At 41.1% G+C, this 24,566-nt stretch overlaps 1 protein-coding gene across 6 annotated transcripts in view; it reads left to right on the forward strand.

The window, feature by feature from the left end:
• The first annotated feature begins 333 nt into the window (after positions 1–333).
• The window catches only part of Gpd2 (glycerol-3-phosphate dehydrogenase 2), a 137,759-nt gene continuing 113,526 nt past the window's right edge, over positions 334–24,566 (forward strand). For 2 of the 6 annotated variants that reach the window (XM_063259113.1, XM_063259116.1), the window contains exon 1: positions 815–952. The gene's annotated coding sequence lies outside the window, so the exon portion shown is untranslated. Of the gene's footprint in view, positions 473–814; positions 953–1,021; positions 1,047–2,951; positions 3,108–24,566 lie in introns of those variants that run through there. The other 4 variants (XM_023561018.2, XM_005007688.4, XM_063259117.1 and 1 more) reach the window with 4 other exon arrangements.

Below are 24,566 nucleotides of genomic sequence, written 5' to 3' on the forward strand. Positions count from 1 at the left end.
ATCACTCTATCACTCCGAGGTCCTCAGAGCCAAAGTGGTAAAGAAGTGGGGTCCATTAGAACCCCATCTGCAACCTCCTTAGGCTTGCCTAGCCCTTGCAGTGTCAACAAGTGAGCTGGGCATGCTCAGTGGGCAGGGTCGGTTTTGGGGGATACAGGTGGGAAGGCTGCAGAGCAACAGCCGGGGCTCTCCGGTCCCCCCACCTGTGCGAAGCTGGGTCCGGGGAGCCCTGCTCAGCATCGCACCCCCACCCCCGGTGCGGGGCTCGGTTCTCCCGGCAGGAGTCGGCGTTGACTCCCTGGCGGGGTCAGAGGGCCTGGCGCACTTCCAGGCGCGCGGGGTGGGCTGGTCTCGGGCGGCGCGGTCCCGGGGTCCGCTGGCTGGCTGGCAGACGCGTCCCTAGGCCCCGAGGCTGTCTACCGCCAGCGCCGCGACCGGGGAAGCCGCGGTGGGGCGGCCGCCAGGACATCAGGTAAGCCCGACACCTCCGCCGGCCTAGCTCGGCAGGGCCTCGAGAGTGTCGGCCCCGCGGCGGGGACGGGCGGCGCGCTGGAGTCCGCACCGCCGCGGGCACAGCACAAGCGCAGCTCGCGGCCGGGGCCTCCGTGGCGGGCCGCGCCCCGCGTCCCCGCGTGCCCTCGCTGGCTCGCGCCCCACAGCCCGCCCGCACTTCCGCGTTCCCTGGCTGGGCCGCGGGAGCCGAGCCGAGGCCCCGGAGACCCGAGCCGAGGCCCCGGAGACCCGCTGGGATCCGCCCCCGGGAGGAGGAGGAGGCGCGAGGGGCGGAGGAGGAGGCGCGAGGGGCGGAGGAGGCGCCGCGGGCGTCGGGCCGCCCTGCCGGGCTGCGCCGCGTGCGCGGGGCCGAGTCTGCGGGCCGCGGAGGCGCTTGCGCCTTGCGGAGGAGCCTGGTGTTGCTGTCCGCCCGCCGCCCTCGCGCGCGTGGTCCTCCCAGGTGTGTTTGCCGCGCCAGCCCGGCCCCATGTGGGGACTCGAGCGGGGAGCGGTCCCTTTGGGCCGGGCGAGGCTTCTGGGGCTCCGGGGGTGCGGTAGGTGCCCGTGGTGGCGGGAAACGGGGGAAGGATTTGAGAATTTTTTCACCCACGGAAGGTGGACGTGTGCTTCGTAGGGTTTAGCTGTGGACGTTGTGGGCAGCCCTGGCGGGTCGTGCGTGTTTGTAAGTCGCCGAGGAAAGCGGCAGGACTTTGGGGGAAAGGGTTTGTATCTCAGTGAAAGTTGATGCAAACTTTGAGTTTGTGAAAGTGATAATCTGAGGAGGCGGACTGTTGGTCCTTTCTGGAGCTGGAGTGGGGACCATTCTGGAAGGGGACAGAGACTTTGAGAAACTCTGCTGCCTGGGTGTGACCTGGCTTTGGCCTGGGAAGAAATGGAAGGTGTACACTGATGAACTGCAGACAGCCTCTCCCTCCTCGTAGTAACATCTAGCAGCACAAATAGATTTGCAGAGAGTGTCTTGGCAGGAAGGTGCTGCTAGATTAAAGAAGACTTGGTCTTCTCTTCTTTTCTCTTCTCTTCCCTCTTCTCTCTCTCTCTGTCTCTCTCTCTCTCTCTCTCTGGTCTAGCCATCCTCCTGTCTCAGTCTCCCAAGTGCTGAACTGCAGGTGCGCCACCACACCTGGCCTGGGGATGTGTGGGTCTTACTGGTCTCTAGACAGTCTTGCACCATGTGCAGAGGAGTGTTCACCAGGGGCACAGCCTTCCTAAAGAGTTCCAGAGAAACTCAGATTCTCACAGTGTTGGTGAGAGGGACGACTCAAATGACAGGACACATTATAAATATCCTAAGAGGCAGCTATAGAAATAGCTAATTAGCTAGTTTACTCAACTTGTATAAATAGGGTGTGGAAAGGAAGTAAGCTACGCTGAGCACTTATTGCTTAAAACAAAACTGTTAGTATTTCATATATGTTCCAGGTTTATGAAATGAAGAGTTTCTTTTTGCAGTGTGGAGGGTAATGGTGAGACTCGTGCCGGGACCAGGAACTTCCTGGCTTTAGTCTCCAAGTCGCACAGCCCTTGCAGGCCATCATATGAGAACTGGATGTCATTGCCCAATAGGTGCTTGTGTGCAAGCTGCAGAACCTTATGATGTGGGTGTCGAAATGCCCTAGTGTTTCTCAGGGGCGTTATGTCAAGCTGCAGCACTCCCTGGATCTTAATAGCAATAACAGCAAAAAAAAAAAAAAAAAAAAAAAGAAATCTCTTGAAAGTAGCATAGCAGTGCCTTTGAGTATAATGGATAAAGAGGTAACATTTTGGAGCCACGTTCTGTCACATGCCCATTAGGCTGAGACAGGAGGGTCACCTCAAGTTCAAAACCAGCCTGGTATACATAATGAGTTCAAGGCTAACCTGAACTATAATAGTGAGACTTCACTCTCAAAAAACCCAAAAACGTGATTTGTAGGAAGATGTCTGGAACTAGAAACAGTATTGCCAACATGCACTAATTTTTAAAAAGCCAATTCAGTCATGTGCTTTCAAAATTGACCTTACTGTGCAAACGTACATGAGAAATTTTCAATAAAATTTGATACGTGTCTTAATATTTTTCCCTATGTCTCTAATGTTTTATACACTTGCTTACACTTAGTCTTAAACATCTAACTTCATTCTTGTCACTTTTCACAAACTTGCTTGAAAACATGTTGGAAGGCTTGCTCTTTCCTGTCCTTTGTGACATGGGAGTTTGTTTTCTCCTGAAGTATTGGAAAAGCCACTAACCATTAGCATTGCCCGCCTTCCGACTGTCTTCAGGATTTCTGTTTGCAGGTAGGAGTAGTGAATGGAAGTAAACTAAAAAGGTATTATCAAAGTGTTTTTAGTTGCTCATCACAATACTTAGTTAATTCTATTAAGTATTGAAAGTGATGCTTTAGGGGAAGAAGAAAAAAAAGAAATATGTTGCTTTTTCAGGATTGCTGGCATGATGGATAAAAGAAATGTGTGAGGGAGAGATGATCAAGTTTAACTCCAAGTTAAAAAGACCAAGGCCAGTGCAGCTGGGAGCCAGGAAGTCTAACAACTGTAAGATAGACCTCTTCCTGTGATGTATGACCAAGGCTCTCAGAATAACTGAGGCAAGAGAGGCAAGTGGTTTGAGTACTTGGGGATATTTCCGTAATTGTTGTGGTTAAGAGTTTGGCCAGAGTTCTAATTCCTGTCCTGGATATGTAACTATTTTTTGTTTGTTTGTTTTCCATGATTTTCATCTTTTGTTGGAGGTTCTTGATTGGCATGTATAACATATTTGTGCTGTCTCATTTTTTGAGTGACAGGTTTGAGTTGCTTCTTTCAAAATCTGATTTGGGTAGCAGATTTTAATTAGGTTAATTGTTGCTTCTATTAGTTCACTAACATTAATTGGAGGAATTGGTTAATTGAAGATTTCTCTCTCCCAACTAAAAATTTATCAGGTCATGTTGTGATACTGTTTTTTTTTATTGTGTTAGGTAAGTGCTCTACATTAAACTACATTACCAGCTTCATTGTGATATAATTAAAAGCATATCTTCATACCTTTTTCTCACAAGACTTCTAATACCCTTGGAATCCTGGAGTGATGAGTGAAATTTTGGATAGTAATAAAATTACAGGACTTTTGGTGGGTTACTACATAGTTTCAGGATGGAGCTGCTTGACCAAGGCACTATGATGTGTTTAGAAAATTGGAATTTGGACCTATCATTCACTTTTGGGGTGAGTAGAGAGCCAGTGACTACAGAAATCATATGTATATATAGAGAGAAATCTTTCTAAAACCCCTAAAGCAGTGATGGTGATCCTATGGCACTTGTGACTCACTGGGCACATGTTGCACCAAGTTGCCCCAGCAATGCTCAAGCAGCTGAGCATTCAAGTTTAATTAGCAGCATATAACTGTGATCGCAACACTCAGGAGGCTAAGGCAGGAGGATTGCTGAGAGTTCAAGGCTAGTGAGACTGTGTTTAAAAATTTTTGAAAAACTTTAATTGCAGTGTGGGCAGTTTGTGATAAATAAGTAGGTTTTGGGTTGCAGTTTGGGCACTTGATCTCTAAAAGACTTGCATCTTTGCCCCAAAGTGTGTACTTCGGAAACCTTCTGAATTGTTGAGCAGACATAGAAGTGCTAGAACAATCCTAGGAAGGCAGGAAAGCATCTCACCATTGCCACACCTTGCTCTGTGCTTCCCCTGGCTGTGTGTTTGTATCCTGTATACTGTGTTTATTATTGGAGTACTGGGGACCTGGCCAAGATCCCCTGTCTCCCAAATGAGTGTATGGAGAAGGCTTAAATAAATGAGACACGTGGTATTATTTTAGGGCTCCAGGAGGATCAAAACCCTCTAGCAGAGTTTGAGACTCCAGAAGCTGAGACAAGCCCATGTTTATTAGGTTTTCAAACAAAGAGAAGGAATACTGAGGAAAGTGCGAGAAATGAGCAGGTCTTTGGGAATCACTTCAAAGACTTCTCCAAGTAGTAAATTATGCCAATTTAGGAGAACGATCTTATCTCCAGGATGACGTTTATGCTGAGTGTGAGACAGCAGGAGGGACTTGCTTGCAGCTGCAATCTTTATCTACTTAATTGGTGTTGGAGCCAGGTGTCCTCAGCTGTGGCCTTATCTTGCCCTTTTGAGGTATCTCTGGCATCATAGGCCACATAGGTCCAGCCTCAGCCAGGGCCAGTGATTCATAGAGGTTCACTTACTATGAATCAGCTCCCATTGGCACACCAAGGGCCTAGGACAGACTCACAGATAAACGCAGAAAGTCAATTAGTTAATTTTAAATCCCACTCAGAGCCGCTTCGTAGTGGTCTCCAACATAAAGGTACACGTAAATAAAGTGTTGTCTGAAGTGTTAGGGAGCAGTTTTGTGGGATTGAGCCTTAGCAGCTAGTCGCAGAATTTAAATAAATTTTAGGATACCTGTTTTTCGTCCTCAGAGAATTGGAGAATTGCTTGATGAAGAAAACTTACAATTTTGGAATTAGAGATGTTATGAGTCAAGAAGAACTGTTTTCCTTTATGTATTGACACTGTTTTAAGGTAGTGGTTGCAAGCATCTTTAATAATTTTGGCAAATGAAATAATGTTGTATTTTCAAAAGTGAGATACTGCTGTAGTTTTTAAAAAAGTAATAGACTTTACTTATTGCATATAGTTTCTGAGTTTCAGGAACATGGGTGTTTTTGGCTCAGGGCTCTACTGGGGAAGGCTTAAGCCTGGCTGTCAGCAGGGCCATAGTCTTTGAAGATTTGCCCAGAGCTGGAGGGTCTGCTTCTAAGTTTGTTCACATGGCGGCTGGCAAATGGCCTCAGTCATTCATCACACAGACTTCTACCGAAGGCTGCTCAGACAAGGGTTCCCCCAGTGAGGCACAGGAAGAGGGAATTGGCTTCGTGTTTTTCCTGTCTGTACCTGCATGGCTTCCCAGTGTGGGTTTTTTTGTGTGTGTGTGTTTATTGTTTTATTTTGTTTTTTTGAGACAGCCTTGCTGTGGAGCCCAGGCTGGTCTTGAACCTCCAGATCTTGCCTCAGCATCATGAGTGCTGGGATTGCAGGTATAAGCCACCAATCTTGTGGGTAATTTTTGAACAATGCTTAATTTACATTTTTCAAGTTTTTAGTTCTATTTTTTTTAACCTTTTTATTCTTCAAATAATGTCTTTTGTGGAATGTTATATTTGATTACCCACATAATTCTGTGAAAGGTTTTTTTAGTCAGGAGAGGGAAAAGAACCTCATAAAATATAACTGAGAGACTATTTTTAATTTTTTTATGGCCTTAATTTGTATGTTTTTATTAATGCATTTGCAATACTTAATGTTTACATTCCTCATGAGGAGTTGGTGCTTGGATAGAATACATCTTAATTCTTTTTTTTTTTTTTTTTTTTTTTTTTTGTCTTTTTTGTTTTTATCGGTACCAGGGATTGAACTCACGACTGCCTGCTTACAAGGCAGGCGCTTATGCCGCTGAGCTAAATCCCCAGCCCCTTAATTCTTTTTTTTTTCTATTCCCTTTGCTCTCTTCCCCTTATCATTTTTATTTTTTATTATTTATTTTATTTTATTTTTTTGGTACTGGGGATCAAACTCATGACTTAGTACTTGGCAGGTAGGTGCTTATGCCACTCTTCATGTTTTTTAAAAAAATTTATTTTATTGGTAGGTTTTAGATATATGTATATATACATAGCAGTAACATTCATCACAGAGAATTTGTTCCTGAGATTGGTGTTTGTTGCTGCTTCTTTTTTTCCTGTTCGCCTCCCCTCCTTTGACTATTGTGTTTTAGACTTTACTGGGACAAGGTCTCACTTTGTAGTCCAGGTTGGCCCCAGACTCTTGATCTCCTGCCTTAGCCTCCAGAATGTTAGGATTACAGATGTGTGCCATCAAGTCTGGCTCAAGGCTGTTTTCTGAAAATGGAATTACTAGAAACTGCTACTATCAAATGGGACAGCCGCTGAGTACGTAGGGCTTAGTGACTTGAGTGACACATGCTTTACTACTTATATGTGTTGGTGACCACTTTAGGGAACTTTAGGTGTTCATACACATAGGAGGAAAACATGTTTATGTTCATTGTAAATATTTTTGGAAAGCTTTGGTAAAGATTTTATGTCATTATTTCAATATAACACAGTAAGTCTCTAAATGTAAGCTTCAGAAATGTGTTTCAGATGTATGAGAACAATGCAGTTTGTGCACTAGGTTCTTAAAAAGTTGTTTTTCTTTTATTTAAACTGAATAAAGAAAGGATGTTTTGTTTCACTGTGGTAAGGTCAAGACTGCTTTGATCTTGTTCCCCTCAGCTCCACCCTTCCAGGAGTTATTCTGCCCTGCAGGGTGAGGTCCAAGGGTCTGTCTGGAGACACTGGGATTTTGCCTTCCTGCCCCAGACTTTGCCCCTTCTCTTCTCTGGGATGCACCAAACTAGCACATTTCTTACTTCGCACTGTACCCCCAAAACCCCACCCATGCTCTTCCTTCAGCCTTACCTGCCTTCCCAGTCCAGAGGCTTTCCCTCCCAGCCCTGGTAAGTTTACAGTATTTCCTAACCCTTCAACTGCTCTTTTGATGTTACTCCTGAGTCTCATTCATATATATAGATATATATATATATTTGAAAACATCATTTCTTTCAAGAAGAGGCTGGTTCTTACACAGTTTTAAAGACCTCACATGCCTATCTCTGGTGCATTGCAAATGAATGATACTTAGTAAATAGTTGCAGGTAATTTCCTTCTCAGGTACTCATCACTGATTGTATAACAGATAATATGCAAATACTATAGATATATTTCAGATAATGTTTTACTATAGATGTATTTCACATAGTCTATCTGTGTATACCAGATGTTGGGGTACCTCTTTTTAGAACTTCCTTTTTTCCTTATATATTTGGAAGTTTTAATACTTATTTATCTATTTTGTAGTACTGGGAGTTGAACCCAGAACCTTTGTACTGACTACATCTCCAGCCCCTTTTAGTTTTGTTTTTTATTTTGAGACAGGATTTTAACTAAATCACTAAGTGGCCCAGGCTGGGTTAAAATTTTAATCCTCGGTCTCAGCCTTCCAGAGTGTTGGGATTAGAGAGGTGTGCCACCATACCTAGCTAGTTTTAGTATTTAAAGTATATTATGCAAATGAATTGGCATAAAAGCAAACCCTGAAGAAAATCAGTGAAGAAATCTACAAATGAGGAAGTCATTACATATTCATCAGCTAGGCTTCCAAAGTCTCCCTTCCAACCCACCTACACAAAGAATCTGGGTGATTAATTTAACCAGGGCCACTGATAATTTATCTTGTTACTTTTATCAAACAGAGGTGCATGCTAAATGAACAAAACACTGGGGCTATTTATGTGGGCTGGATCAAGGGAGACTTTGGATAGCAGCATTTACCTCTGGGCTGCTCTGAAGTCACATGATGGTCTCTGCCTTCTAGTTTTCTTCTCTGTAAAACCAGGTGACTGGAATACATGAACTTAATGTACATAAAACGAATGAGGTATTTTATTACCTTTTTTTCTGAGAAAAAAGAGGAAGAGAATCTTAACTGGGCTTGGTTCACCTTTGGAGCCTGGCTAGTTTTCTTTATATTCTGTGGAGCCTGAGGTTCCTTTCCCAGCTTCTCTAAAGGTAACATTCATATCCAGAGAGTACTTCATCCTTTATATCTCCTTCCACACTTATGCTCGGAGGACCCATTATCACAAATACAGCTTCATTATTATTTTTTCATTGTTTGCTAGTATTACCTACCCTTTTTTCCCCATCCCAGTTCACACTGAGAAACCGGAATACTTTTCTAAAAAATACGGATTCATAGAATTTCTTTTTTCCTCTTGGGGTACAGGAAATTGAACCCAGAGCCTTCCACATACTAGGCAAGTGCTATGCCACTGACTGAGCTACATCATCAACCTTATGGAATTTTAAAATAGTGAGACACTTAGTGATTTAGCCCAACGCTAACTTTTTACTAATAATCGTTAATATTAAAATGATTATTTATTGAGCAGTTGCCATTTCCTAGGCACTGGGCTAGCACTTTGCATGTTAGAGTATTCTGGCACAATAGAAAAGCACAAAGTACAAAATGAACAGGTTTATTGAGGTGAGGACATGGAAAGGAGCACACAACCCATGGTGGTTGGGCTGTTTCCTTTGACCAGATGCAGAGAGGCAGAGGGCTATCTGATCAGAAAGTGGCGCATGGGGTGGATATTGATGATGTGTGAGGAACCAGTTGAAATTGTCTGTGCATGCAAACAGGAAGGGGAGTTGGCCTTCAGCCACTGCTATAATTGTACAGTAACTTATATTAGGGCAAGAACCTTTCAATCAACAGTGAACTGTGTAGTATCAGTAAGCAAAAGGGTTAGAGAGGCTTAGTGATTCAAAGTTACACGAGTTATTTTTCTGATTAAAAAAAAGTGTTAAACTGTTTAAAGGAGCATTGAAATGAAGAGGTAATCCTATTTCCATTTCTATCATGTACTTACTGGTTTTTGCTACTTTGGATTATACTGCTCAACTCATTGAACTTTGCCTTTCAATACTTACAGATCTTGATACTTTACTTAGTAGTTTCACAGTTTGAATCAGTGATGCTAAACTTGTTCACACAGTAGGATGTACAGTATAGCTTGTTTGCTAAGCTAATGTGCCATTTGATTTGAATTCTAGGAACCTGTGACATTGATAAAAGCCTTAGTCTTAATGGATATGGAAACCACATATAACTTGGACTTAATTATACTTTTTCTACTCTAGTACCTGGGTTTTGAATGGTACTAGGAAAATGAACACAATCTGTGCAAGTTGTAGGTACATACAGATGCATGTCCTGCAATATTTGCAGTGAGACAGTTCTTTTATTTTTATCTATTTCTTCATTTTTTTGAGTGGGGTCCCGCTATGTAGTTCAGGCTGGCCTAACTCATGAGTGGCACAGACTGGTCTGGAGTGCTCAGTGTACCTCCTGCTTCAGTCTCTGGAGTGCTAGGATTACAGACATGTACCACCACATCTTGCTTTTACTTGTTTTTGGGAAGCACATTTTTTTTCCATTTCTTGAAAAAACGTCCCAAACCTCCAGAATTTTCTGAGTCTCCTTTCTTGTTGGTATATTTCTTATCAGTTGATTGTTAGTGATTAGGGCAGACTAAAGTGTTGTAACAGAAAGACCTGAAAATAGTACAAGCTAAAGCATAATTTGCTAATGTTGTAGTTTTTGTTAGTACGTGGTTTCCTTCTCTGGGTGATTTAGGCAAACTTGATCCTTATATTTCATGCTTTGGCTATTCCTTAAGGTTTTGTTTTCAACTGCATCCAGCTAGTCAAAGGTAAAAAGAAAGAAGTGTATCCACTCTAATACACATAGAATTTCTAAACTTGTAGGTTGGTATAGACTTGGTAGAAATTCATTGAGTAGACAAATTTATCTTCAAGGCAGATTGACAAGTGTAGTCAGGCCAGGAGCCCAGGAAGATGGGACTGTGGGCTGTAAAGAGAGGTCTCCTTTGCAGTGTTCTTGCATCTTATTATACTGAGGAAATGACATATGTGTCAATTCTGAACATCCAACAGTTAGGGAGTAAATGAAAAGTGAAGTAGAGAAAAACACTGAAGAGGCCAGGAGATTTAGCTTAGTGGCACAAGCGCCTGCCTGGCAAGCACGAGGTTCTGAATTCCATCCCTAGTACCAACAACAATAACAACAACAAGTAAAAAAACACTCAAATATTCTCCCAGGAAGCATAACTTGATGGAAAAGAGAAAGTGAGCCAGTGGCTGTTGGGGAATACAGAACAAAAGAGTGAGTGAGAGGGCTGGGGGGCCACTCAGTGGGCAGTGTGATTGCCTAGCCTTTCAAGGTCCTGCCTGTGATCTTCAGACTCCCACACTCCCATACAAATGAGCATGAAGAAATTTCATAAAGTATCTGAAGAAATGGAGAATCTAGAGTATTTGGAAAGAGTATTTACACTGGTTAGCTCTGCCTCTAAGGTGGGGATTGATGAAGTTGGTTGATCCAAATATAAGGAATATATGGAGGGTGCAAAGTACAGAATTGAAGTCAGTTTCACTGGCAGATCAAGGCGTTGAGCTCTCTCCTGAGGCTCCAGGGAAAATCTTTTCCTTGCGTGCTCTACTTCTGGTGGTTCTGGCCTTCCTTAGCTTGTGGCCTTGCTACTGTGTTGCTGCCTGTGTGGCACAGTGCCTTTTTTCTTTTGTCTAGCTGAAAACTTCTCTACCTTCTTTTTCTTTCTTACCTGAATGCAATGTTATTGCACTGAGAGCTCACTCTGGAGGTGCTGCTAGTGATTGAACTCAGGGCCTTTGCGCTGAGCGACACTCTTATTCCTTTTAAATTAATGAATTAGCTAATTTAATTAATTTGGGGTACTGGAGATTGAACTGAGGGCCTTTTCACTAAGACGTAGTCCCAGACCTTTTTTTTTTTTTTTAATTTAATTTTATTTTTTAAATTTGAGAGAAGGTCTCACTGTGTAGCGCAGACTTAGCTTAAACTTGCTATCCTGCCTCAGCTTTCTACTGTGCTAGGATTACAGGTTCATCTCTGCTTTGGGCTCACTAAATACAAAGTTATAGATAATATTCCCATCTCAATGTCCTTTTTTTTTCCCTCATAGATGATAATGCTTATAGATTTTAGCGGTTAAGATATGGATATATTTTGGTACCATTATTTAATTTACTATAGTGCTCAAAGAAGCTTTAAACAGAAAGCAAGGGCTGCATCCTTTGGGGCTTTAAAATCCAAAGTAGAATTTTAGACTTCATTTTAGAATAATATAACTGATTGTATACAGGTGAGTGAAGTGATATAAGATTTCGCTATATAAATGTTTTTCAATTTTTAAAATTTACTTCTCCGTGTAGAAAAAATTAAAATTAATTAAAATCTTAAAGTAATTTTTCCTTAACATGAGAGTATTACTTAAATACTAACGTAAGATTTTTGTTGAGTAGAGCTTGGATTAGCCACAGTCTTTATACTTTATAATATTTTTACCTGCCAAGAACTTATTTTGGGTGATATGAAAATAAACACTATCAAAGGCTGCTCTGAGTGCTATAGGTAGCTGAGATTATGGGAGGTGAGAGAAGAAGCCTGGAAGCAAGATTTAACTCTTACTTTAGCTTTGTAACTGAAAAGTTATTATATGGACAAGTTTGGGTTAAAAATGAAATAAAGTAGATAGATTTAGGATATAATTTTGAGGTAGTGTTAGGTTACTGAGTTTGCTCGTAAAATAATCTTGAGGGAGGGAAGAAGAATCAAGTAGAATCTTTTATTTTACTTGAACAACTGGGCAGTTGACTGAGAAAGAGAGATTTGCCAGAGAAACAGGCTTGATGAAGACAGAAATTGTTCTGTTTTGATGTGTTAGGTTTGAGTTACGAAACAGTTTGGAGATGTCATACAATTGAGTGGTTGGAGTTTAGAGATTTCAGTAGGGATTTTAGGAATTATTTGTATATAGGTTGTATTTGATGCTCAAAGAAGATATATATATATAAAAGGGACTTTGGAACAACTATTATATAGAGAAGAAGAAGAAGTTGCCAATGGGCAGAGAGGAGTCTAGGAGAGCATGATGTCTTTGAAGCGAAGAGTTCAAAATGCTCTGGGGCCAGGGACATAGCTTAGTGGCACAGTACCTGCCCGGCAAGTATGAGGTCCTGAGTTCGATTCCTGGTACCAGAACAAACAAACAACAATAACAACGAAAAAATGTTCTAAAAAGGAGATGGTTCTAGTGTTGTTTACAGAGCTCACGTTCGGTGAAATGAAGTCATTCGTGATTTTGACAACCTGATGTATAGCTTTAAGTTGAGAGGTTGGGGAAAAAGCTGGCTGAATTGAGTTGTAGAAGTGGAGACAGTATTGATAGATACAATCTCTGAAGTTGTTTTGTTATAAAGGGAAGCAGAGAAGTGGAAATAGCTTTTGAGAGGAGATGTTGGTCAAGGGAGGATTTGATAGAACCAGGGAATAATAGAACAAGTTTCTAGCCTGACAGAATGACTAAGTAGAGAAGAAAAGCAGGAAAGAATGATAATTTTAGAAGTAAAATTCCTGAAGATTCAGGAACAGAGCAGAGCCTCATGGTGGGGAATTGGTCTTTATTGAGAACAGAGGCTTTAATTCTTAGTAGAAAAGAAGGACTATAGAGAGAAAGGTATGGGAATGAGAGGGCATGATTTGGATGGAGAGAAAATGAAGCTCATAATGTGATTGCTTCTACTTTCCTAATGTAGTAGGGTAGCGCTGGTGTTGGGGTGGGGCATGGAACAAGTTGGGGAAGAGAGATTTGAAATATCCAGGGAAAATGTCATAAGACTACTGGTCAGCAGGGATTGCCCACTAGAGATTTGCAACCATAAGTTGAGGTTGAGGCCAGTTTTGGTTGAGTGTTCTTTCCCAGGTATTTTTTCAGTCATTTAGGTGAGAGTGTAGAGTAGGCTGATAGTTGGGTTTAACTAGATTGGGGATTTTTCTAGATAAAAAAAACAGGAAGAGGAGGAGGGAGTTAAGAGTGTTTGCAAGGGAGAGGTTACAGTGATAGACTTTTACCCTAAATGCCACAGAAAGAGAAGTGACCGAGAGGGAAATGAATAGTAGGCAAAAGGTTTGGCCAGTTAATGCCAAGATTTTGGAATGGAAACAGTAGTAGAGTAGATGAGCTGGGAAAAGAGAAGGCAATGTTCACAGGTAGATTTCTTGAGACTGAAGTGTCAAGAGCTGGTCAAAAAGTCATGATGCCTTATGATAATGGGAGTGAATGACTGAAGTGTGATTAAAGAACAGGTGTGGAGGTCAGGTGGTTGAGAAATTGAGCATTCAGATAGATATATATAGATACAGAAGACAGCAAGAGTGAAGACAGAGATAAGTTTGGTAGCAAGAAGGGATAATAGGTGGTAAAGTCTGTGACATGAAGCTCAAAATGGGTAAGGTTTTTGAGAGGATAGAGGGAAAATTGAGAGGTGAACTCGAGAAAATCCACCTGCAAGTTGGGGGATATAAACAGAGTTGTTACTAAAAGTATTTTACAGTTCAAATGAAATGGGAACACACAGAAGCAGGGTCTTGGGAGTGTTCTAAGCTAGGCATTACAACTCTTTAATCATTTAATTGACAGAAGATCTTAGGAAAGGGACTAGTTGTCACTTGGCTCAGATATGTTTAATGTTTTAGCAACAGGTGCAGCTGAAACTTCCGACTTACTATATGTCCAGTATGAGTTCGTGTTCTCTCATATCAAAGAATGAATTTTAGGAACAACAGAGGTTGAGTGTGATATATTTATTGAGAAAAAGAAAGCTTCTGTCTTAGAGAGTGACAGAAGGGATCCTGAGCGGGTTGCCAAAGACTCTCTTTTCTATAAACTTTTATCGAGTAAAATCATGAGGTTAGGTGGGTCCAAGGTGGGGAAAAATGGGAACTTGCAAGGTGGGCATAAGGTGGGACAGAACTGTGGTCAACCAATTGATAGGATTTTTTCCAAAAGATGAGAAGTATAAAACAAAAAGAGGCCTTTATTCTGAGAACACGGAGATAGATGACTGGCACCCCCCACTGCTGGGGTCCGGGGATCTCTCTGGTAGACATGTGCCGTAAGGGGTATGTAAGTAGCCTCGGTTTGGGGTGGAACCTAAGGGGGCATCAGGGATGCACGGGTAGCCCATTGGTCCTACGTTTCGCGCCATAGGTAAATTCCCAGGGGCAGGGAAGTCGGCCTCACAGGTAAATTTCTAGGGGCGGGGGAGATAGGGGCTTCCTGTTTCCCGTTGAGGCTTTCCTGGCTACATTGTCCTGTCTGGGCCAAAACCCTTTCACCAATAAGATTAATTGCTCAGGTAAGCTTGATTACATTAAGAACAAATGGGGAGCCAGTCGCGTAATAAGCAGGCATGCTTAATGGCAGTGACTTCCTGTAGGGAGCTGGGATGCTTACTCCTGACTTCTTCAGGGTGATAGAGGGCTATTTGGGCTGTGGATCCTTAGGATGTGGTTATATTTGCTTTGCCTTTGCCTTGAGATCTGGCCCACAGCAGGAGCTGATTGTCTCTTCCCAGGCTGCAAGGTCTATGAACTTGTGCTGTGGCTCCTTTGAGGGCCCAGCCGTGCCTGCCTGCCTGTAATATGTCTAACTAACTCAGATGCCTGTAAGACAGCTATCCTGACATACTACCTGAAATTAGATTCAAATGTGAGAATAGTAATCTCTTCATGAGATGCTAGAAAAATGTTACTAGGGTTCAGCTTTCAAAATCAGATTTGAAGGGGCTGGGGATTTAGCTCAGTGGCATAAGCACCTGCCTTGCAAGCATGTGGCCATGATTTGGATTCTTAACTTTTCCATGGTTTCAGGGTTCTGGCATGGTGAAAAGAAATTGAGAGAAGAGAGTGTAATCAAATTTTCTAGGGACAGGTTTTGAGTCTCAAGGGCAGAATCTGAGAGAGGAAGCACCAGGAAGGTGAATGATAGGACAGATTGACTTTTGAGATCAAGAGGGTGTTGGTGATGCCTTAGGAGGATATGTGAGGACTGGCTAGCAAGTCCTGTTGACTTACTGGGCCAAAGTTGGTAAAAGCTTTCCCAAAGTTATCTGTAGCCTCAGTCATTTCCTGAAGAGTAGTGGCCAGTTAGAGTATTAAGGCCCTTTGGGGACTGCTGTGGCCATAAGCACAAGGTACTCCGAGGGCCTCTTCTCAGCTAAGAGTGGTGTAACCCTTGGAGAGAAGTCCTCTGTGTGACAGAAGCTAAGGACTGCCGCTTCTGCGGCAGCCACCTCATCAGGCCTCCCTCCAACTTTATTTTAGCTCTGTGCTTTCTCCTCATTGTTTTAGGATCCTTGGAAGTTTGTGTCTAGATGTTTATGACTAATCTTCCTGGTTTTCCTGCTCCCAGATTTAGTGTCCTTTTACTCTGTCTTGAAAATGCTGTATTCACTTATCCTTTGTTCACAGTCACTTTTAGCCCACAGAATCTTCAGCATTAACTACTGCTTTCTCTATAAACTTGTCCCGAAACCTACCTGTTCTTCCTTTTAGGGGTAATTATTGTCTTAATCCCTGTCTAAACTTTATTAGTATCACTTACATTTGCTTTAGAATCTTCTTAGGAAAAACTATTAATTATTTATTTACAGATTTAGCATAGTAGATGCTTCATAAATATTTGCTGAGTTGATGAAAACATGGTACTCATATTTGAGTTTATATGCTGCTTTTTTGGTGAAATTTAAATTTTGTTTTCTATGGCCTGTTTTTTTTAACCTCCTTTTGTAACAGTGGAGGGCATTTTTCTCATAAAAATGAGTGCAGAAAATAATTGGCTAAATTAGTCAGTCTATACAGTTTATTTAATCCTATGTTCCATTCCTTTTACTGAGTGACTTTTGCTTGTGTGATTTTGCTCATTGTTGTCATTGTTTTGTCCTTGCTTTGTTATAGTCAGTGTTTTTTAGTGCTTGGTCAAAGTGCCAAACTCAAAGAAATACAAACATCAAACAAATGGGATTTTCTGATATGTTTAAGTGAGCATTTTCCGGTGCTCACTTACAGTTGTAGGATAGGTATGTAGAGCCATCTAAAATGTTGATTAAAAGTCCAATTCCTTTTAGGTCTCTTTTAATGTCAGTTTCTTTGATTCTGCATCAGTTAATAATTAATTCCATATTACAGAGAATTGAGATAATATAAATCAGATATCAGCAATATGAGTTTAGTAAGAATGGGTTGAACAGACTTGAAATGAGAGGGCGAGAGTGAGTCACTCCTTGGTGGAGATACCTAGGGAGTGGTGGGAAGGGGAGGACCACCCAGGATGGGAGCTGCTTTAGGAATCTGTGGAATGAAAAGAATTGTGTGGCACGGGTCATGGTTTAGGGGACACTCTGGTTGGCATGCTCTGAATGAGTGACCAAGTAAGACTCATTTTGGTACTGTTAAGATGGGATCACTGATCCTTGACAGTTTTTGCTATCAAGTTAACCAAAGTTTTTATAACCTGAGATGAGGTATCATCCTTTATTATCCTTGAAGGTGCACATACTGGAGAAATAGCATGATTTCTTTAGAAAGTTAAATTACAGAGTTTTATATATACATATACATATACATATACATATACATATGTGTGCGTGTGTGTGTGTGTGTATATATATATATATATATATATATATTTATATATATTTTTTTTTAAACAGGGTTTTGCTAGATAGTTCAGGCTCGTCTAAACTCCCAGTGATTGTCTTACCTTAGCGTCCTGAGTGCTGGGAATCTATGCCACTGTGGCTGGCTAGTTTGATTTTATATATATATATATGTATTTTTTTTTCTAAACGAGATATTGTCCTCGGTTTGTGATAGAGTTAGAAAGCAACTCCCCAGCTTCTCCAAACTCAAAATAGATACCAAGAAGTACTATTTTGAAAGTAACTTTTGTTTTTAATGGTACCAGAAATTGAAATCAGGGCCTTGCGCTTGCTAGGCAAGTGCTGTGCCCCTAAGTTCCATCTCTGGCCCAAGAAGTACCATTCTGAATAAAGGAAGAAAAGCCACTGTTGTGGAGCAGTTGTTCTAGTGACATGGGCTAACTTGGATCGTAAACCTTTGACCAGCCTTTACAGGGAATGTTTTATGTTGGCCAGGGTGGACTGAGGTGCTTGTGGGAGACCTACAAACCCTAGACTTCATATGATTAGAGCCTGACCTGGAGTGAAAGTCAACTGCTTCCCTGGGCCTCTGTAAAAGGTAACCTGTGGCCCACCTTTGGATTAGATGCTCAGGTTGATAGCGATTTATTTTTGATAAAACAGTTCATAAATAAAAAGTACTGTTCTGTTTGAAATAGTATTTTTTTTGGAGGGAGTTGCTGGAGAACTACCAGAACAGACCTGTACTATTTTCTCAGAGAAGCAATGGGATTTACCTCTCCTCAGTCTGTGAGTGTTAGGTGTATTTGGTTGGTTAGAGCGAGTGCTAGTTAGAGAAAGCAGGGTTGTGGCCCTGTGAGGCTGCCCTGCTTTTGTTCCCTCCTCTGCTGCAGTCTTCCATGTGGGCCAGTTCTGCCTTGTAAATGTGAACAATGTGAAGGGTTCAGAACTCCTTGTATTTGCTCAGTGATCTCGGGTATTAGCAATGGGAGGTGTGGTTAGGAGATTCGTTTTACATTGTATTTACATTATTTGAAATTCTATATCAATTTTGATATAGATGAGATTTTATAGATGAGGACAGTCACTAAAGCTTATAGTTGTACAACTTGTAAGTGGCTGAGTCAGAACTCCAGGGATGTTGGTGACTGATGCACACAGCAAATGTTCTGCAGTGAATGCTGTGCTCAAATGACAGTGTGTCTGTAGCTGTACAGGACAGCTCCTCTGACTACTAGGATCCTAATTGTACTCAGAAGATGACCCAGCCCCATAAACCATCAGTGAATTGTCACTGGGAGGCAAGACAGGGAAGTTTGTCCTCCTTGTAGGATGGGCTCTTTTTCCCCTGTGTATCTGTGTGCTTCCTGTAGAACCTGGCACAATGCAGTGTCGCCTGGATTTGTGCTAAGGCGATTCTGTACTTCCTGAGTTCATTGCTGGAGAATACAGGATTCTAGGAAGTTTTCATCAGCTTTGCAGTTCTGATTTGAGGTGTTGTGTTAAACATGAAATCCCTGAGAGGATGTAATGTGCAAGAACTGGAAATGCAGGGCTGGTATAGGGTGGATACCTGAGGCTCTTCAAAATAAGGTAGACAGTTGTCTGATGTTTTCTAGTTCTTGCTCAAAGATTCTTAATAAACTACAAAAGCAAATTATCCTTTTTCTTTCTATATCTGTCTGTTACTTTTGTTCATTAAAGAAAAGTCACTCTGTAACAAAACACACTTTTAATGGTCAGATGATATGGAGTTTAGTTAAATGTCAGCTATCCATATACATGCTGACCCTCTCACTTCCCTCCCTCTCTCTTACACACACACACACACACACACACACACACACGTTTTTTTTTTTTTTCTATTGTAGAATAATACACAGTCATAGAAATCTAGAAAAAGTTGCATATGGAAATAAAATGAAGATGGCTTACAGCCTTACCATTAGAAAACGAGACTTTTGACTTTTCTGGGTATATCCTTCTAGTCTTCACGTGTGTGTATGTGTGTAAGTAAATACATAGACTTTAAATAGAAATACATATACACATATGTGCTGCTTTAGTTTTTTCTCTTTGTAATAAATTTTCTACATGTTCATTATTCCATTTCTATCTAGCATGTAATGACAAATAATTCCTGAGCAGTAGAGAAAATGTGGAATGTATTATTCACTTAAGTCTATCCATATATTTGTAGAATGTTCTTCACTTTATTTTAAATCTATCAGAATACAAATGTTGCTTTTAGTCAGACTGGGGTTATGGAATCCAGTAGTGCAAAGAGGAAAATGTTCATATGATCTTGATCTTTTACTTGAGGAAGCTGAAGTCCAGAGAAGTCAAGTGGCTTTGTTCAGGCTGAGGTTATCATAGGGTGGGTGACACTTCGGTAATCTCTACCGAGCCTTCTGTTGCCTTAGAACATTGTCTGAAAAACAAACCACATGATTGGCGGCTGCCAAACTAATGGCTAAGGGAGTAGGCAGAAGGGCACTGGGTGAGGTCAGGCCTGAAGGTTGCCACATTGATATTGGAACCTGGAGTTTTGACAGAAGTCCTATTAGAAATGTCATTTGTGAGTCACTTGCTTCCTGATTGCCTCATGGTAAGACCAGGGCCTCAAGTGCTGGACTAACTTTGGGTTAATTTTGGGTTTATCTTAATATTAGCTCAAATTTTCTGGTAGAGTGGAAGCTGTTGAGTGTACATTGCTAATTTGCTCTACTGATTTCCACCAGCTGTGTGATTTGACTGATAACAGTGCAAGCCTAGCCTACTGGGGTCTGGTGAATTACATCTGCTCAGCCAGCATATTTTTTGAGTTGGAATTGAAATGCACGGCCCTTTAGTTTCCAGTGTGATACCAACACTTAGGCAATTGACTTTTGCTCTTTAGTCTCCAACAGGAAGAAAATTATGAAGTGAAATGGGGATGGGCCAGGCATCCTTCTTAAGATTCAAACCCATAAATATAAACAGCTTAATCAATCGTGTGCAGTCTCTATAACCTATTAAATTAAATCTGTACTCAGTTGGGTAGGTAAGTTTCGCATGTCCCTTAACTTCCCAGTCTGGAGTTGATGGCAATTGCTTGGGTACCTCTGCTTGTTGAGATGTAACCCTGGACTTTTTTCCAGTGAGTCCAACTTTAACTCAATTTATGATGAATAGTATATCTATATTGAATGTACATCTATGTGTAGTGGGGAAAGACGCTTGCAGATGACCCCAGCCCAAGGAGGAGTAGAAATGTAAAAATGACTTCCCCAGTTGGCTTTCAAGAGATACTTTGAGTTGACACTGTTAGTTGTTACTGGCTCAGACTGAATGAGGGGAATAGTTTTTCAAGTGTGTAAGTTCAATAGGTTATATTTAGAAGTGTCCCTAAAGTATTTGTTTTCCTGTTGTAGAAGGTCCTAGTTTGGGTGGTGGTTTGCATTTTTGACTGTTGGCTTCTAATTTGCTCACTCTTTGTCTCCCTATTTTTTTTTTTTTTTGTACCTTCATTTACTTACGTTGTCATTTAGAAAAAACTAGCTGTTTTTACTCTATTGTTAGCCTAACAGGCATCCTCTGCATTGCAATTAGAGAGTCTTTGTCTCTCTCTCTCTCTCTCTCTAGCTCTCTGAAACATAAATTCTGCTGGATCTTTGTATGATTAAAATCCTCCATTGACTTCCTATCGCTATCCTGTCAGAATGCAAGCTTTGCTAGAAGGTCAGATGTGACTTGGCACCTGTCTGGCTTTCTGACCTTGTCTGGAACTTACCGCCTACACTGTTTTCTCTGCTGCGGCCGCAGTGGCCTTTAGTTTCCTGAAGCGACTAAGCCGGTGCATGCTAAGTATCTTTGTGTGCTTGTCCCTTCTCTTAGAACAATGCCATGTACTGGCCTCGTGTTCTTAATTACATTTTTTCTCAAGTCAGTTCTATGACTGTTTCATCTAAAACAGTTCTCTTCTATACCCTGTTCTTTACTACCTCATCTTGTCCTTTCATAGCACTTGTCATTTTGAGAATAGTCAGTTTTTAAATCTGTTTACATGTTTGTGTTTCATTTTCCACAGTCTGTGAAATCCCAGGAATCCTTCCTGCCCAGAGCTGTGCCTAGGACAGAGCAGGCTAAAAGTCTGCCCAGGTCAATGCATGTTTCTAAAACTAGTACCCCTCCCTCTATCCTCTTGACTGGGCAGGTCTCTCAGTGACAGTTTCCTGTATATTTGATAGCACATTTGCTTTGGTTATTTTCAAAGAAGGTACAATTTTTATCTTTTCCTTGCTAATGAGGAGTATGTTTTTTATATGACAGTTTCCAACATGTCATTTTGAAGGTTTTTTAGGAGTGGCAGATATATATTTTTTTGTCTGTTTATCTGTGAACTTTTATTTAAATCCAAGAGAGTGAGAACAAATGTTCCAATTGTTTCTAGAGTAGGAGCAGAGAGATTTGCTATACTTTTTCAAGATGTGGGTCTATTTAGATGAGGCAAAATTGGAATATGAATTTGCCTCTTAAGGCCTGGATTATGTTCATGTCTCTCTTTCTGTCTTTGGTACTGGGATTGAACCCAGGGCCTTCGTACTGATCTGCATCCCCAGCCTATATTTTATCTTGACAAGGTCTTCCTATATTGCTAAATTGCCCACATGGGGAGGGAAAATGAGATTCTTCTGTCCAGTCTCAAAGAGGACTAGGATTATAGATGTGTACTGCCTAACTACTGCTTTGAAATTTCAATCTTACAAGGCCATGAATAGTTCATCCATAGTGTATAGGGTAAAGTCCATCAATTATCCAGTAAATCCCTGTCACCTCTCTGCAAAGAAGAAAGGGAGAGGATAGTCCCTGACTAGTTAGAACCCAATGTGGAATGCTGGTAAGTAGCTGTTTTGCATTGCTGGGATCTACTTACTTGCATTTGAAATAGTTTTAGCTAATTTAGGGTTTATATTCCAAACTACAGAGATAATACGTTAGAAGTGAACTGGAGAGCCCAAAGATCAACACAGAAAATTATCATCAGCCTGATAGTCTGGAAGTAATAGAGAAATTTTATAAAGCTGATGAACAGTTCAGATGGGGACAGTCTATCATTTGGGGTTAACAGTGTTGTCTTGCTGGGCTTGGTGGTGCACACCTGTAATCCCAGCACTTGGGAGGCTGAGGCAAGCGTATTGCTGCAAGTTTGAGGCTAACCTGGGCAACAAATGAATTCAAGGCCTATCTCAACCGCATAGCAAAACCCACTCTCAAAAAGACACACAAAGAAGTGTTGTCTAATGTCTTATGTGTGTGTGTGTGTGTTTTATTTTAGTTTATTACTACATGTGTGTAGTACTTCATGTTTATATTCATTTTGGGCAATTGGCACATGTACAGGGCACACCATAGCTCTTTTTCTCGTCCCCTTTCCTTTCCTTCTGGCCTCCCTCCCTCCCGCATGTCTTGCTCTCCTTCCTCTTTGATTACAGTCTACCTCCCTGCTTCTTAAATTGCAAGAATGTGTATTCCTGTTCAATATTCTCCACACTAAGTAATATTCTCTACTTAAAGTAGGATACGAGTTTTTAAAACACTTTACTCTAAAATAGTGGAAGATTTTTGCTTTTGAACTGTGAACTCCATTGAAATATAAACCATTAGAGGCAGGATTTGGAGCCACACACATGCCAGTAATCCCAGCACCCGCAGGGACAGCCTGGGATACAGAGATTTCTGTGTTTGTTTTCAGTTGTATATTCAGTGACTGACACATGATAAGTGGTCAGTAATTAATTATTGAGTGAAAGAATAAATGGAAGCCTTAATTGTTTAAATGTGCTATAAAATAGGAAATTAAGAGAATGCCACCTGTGTGTGTTAATTCAGCTTTCTGTCACTGAGACAGATTACCTGAGTAAATGAAAAATTTACCTTGGCTCAGAGGTTCAGTCAGTGGTCATTTGGGCCTTTGCTTTTGGCCCTGTGGTGAGGCTGAGTCATGGCAGAAGGGCACTGGGAAGGGAACCTGTTCACCTCCTGGCATCAGGGAAGCAAGGAGGAGACAAGCTGCGCCTGGACTTCATGTCCTCTGCAAGCACTAGGCCTCCCCTCCTCAGAGTTCTGCCACTTCCCAGTACCACCACACATTGGCAACCATGGCTTCAGGCCTTCAGGGCACATTTAAGAGCCACCTGTCTCTCAGGAAAGGGTTGTTCCTTTTCTTCCCTACACCAATTGAATGAAGAAAAACCATAAAGTAATGAAAATTTATAGGTAAAGTAGCTTTGGATATTTTCAGGGACACTTCATCTGTAGTTAAAGAATCAGTAAATTCTGATAATTTGCTTGAAAACACAAAGCTAGTTAGTGAAAGAGTTACGAGGCAAATATTAAGTCTTTACTTCCAGAATATCCCCTGGTGATTTTATGTTTTCATCTGATGTTTTGGGAACTGAAAGAATACTAAATTTTAAAAACCAACAGCAGCTTTGGGAGAATACTCTTTATGGGATGTAAAAGACTGTCTCCTGCTGTGTTGTTGGTTGTGTTGTGCTGGTACACAGTATTTTATGCACAGTGACTAGACTTGTTTCTAGGCTAGTTTTGAATGCTTTCCACTTAGGATGTATGCCAGTTCTTTTAAAGAAAAAGGAAAAATCTGAAATAGAAGATGGAAGAGGATGCCTCATTCAAGTGGAGAGAATAAGATCTTGTGACCAAGACTGGTTTTGGAGGAGGGGAGGTAAGGGGGATGGTGGATTTAGAAACTGCTATATTTATTTTCACATACTTTTGAATAGAATCATTATTAGCAGTATAAATTTCTTCAATTTCTTTCTCTGTCTTTTCCTAATACTTGTTTTCTTAAAGATTAATTTTGGGTAGTGTAATCATCTAGCAAAAAATGTAATACGTGATTGTTTTGGCTTTGCTCCATCGCAGGTGTTCTTTGCATATATGTGTTACATGTACATTTACACATTCACTTTTGTACGTGTTGGTTAGTAGATGATAGAGAAGTGAATTTAAATGTAAATTTCACTAGACTACAAAAAAATAAAATAACACAAGCATTCAAGATGTAAAATGTGGCTAGCTTTATTTCATGGGGATTTTCTCAGTTTCAGGGAAGCAGAGTAACTTGGTTTCCCCAGCCCAACATCTTGGTTTCTGTTGTATCTTTCATCACTTGGGGATTATTTGTAATAGAGCTGTATTCAAACTCAGGAGTATTTTTTTTTTACAGTGCAACTAAGTTTAATTAACTGAAATTATTGTGCTGTAACTACATATCAGAAAACTAGTTTTATAGTGAGCTCAGGATTTTATAATCCATCTTTGACAAATATTTCCTAAATTGTATTTGTAATATATATCCATATTTATATTGTACCTGCAGCTCATACCTTTGGAATATTGGTCTGTTTTCTTGTTATTCAGTGATAACAAATAAAAGCTAAGAAAATGTTCAGATACTTGGGAGACTGAGGCAGGAGGGTCACCAGTTCAAGGCTAGTATGGGCAAACTAGAAAGAACCTAGTTAAAATAAAATAAAATAAAATAAAATAAAATAGGGCAGGGGTTATAGCTCAGTGCTTCTTGGGTTCAGTGCCAGTATCTTATCAATCAATCATTCAGTATTGGCATTTTGAGGTAATGGGAACGTCACCATTGCAAACTTTTTTCTTTTCCACTTTTCATACTTATTCACTATGAGGCCTACTTATCGCACCTTCTACATCTGTGCTGTTTCAACATAATTTTTTTTTTTTTTGTCTTTTTGAGACAGGGTGTCACTGTGCAGTTCAGGCTGGCCTTGAGCTCACTTTGCAGCCTAGGCTGGTCTTCAGCTTGCAACGATCCTG

Source organism: Cavia porcellus, unplaced genomic scaffold, assembly GCF_034190915.1.
Source record: "Cavia porcellus strain 051 isolate PalLab524CR breed Dunkin Hartley unplaced genomic scaffold, mCavPor4.1 scaffold_12, whole genome shotgun sequence".
In the NCBI taxonomy this organism is placed as follows: domain Eukaryota; kingdom Metazoa; phylum Chordata; class Mammalia; order Rodentia; family Caviidae; genus Cavia; species Cavia porcellus.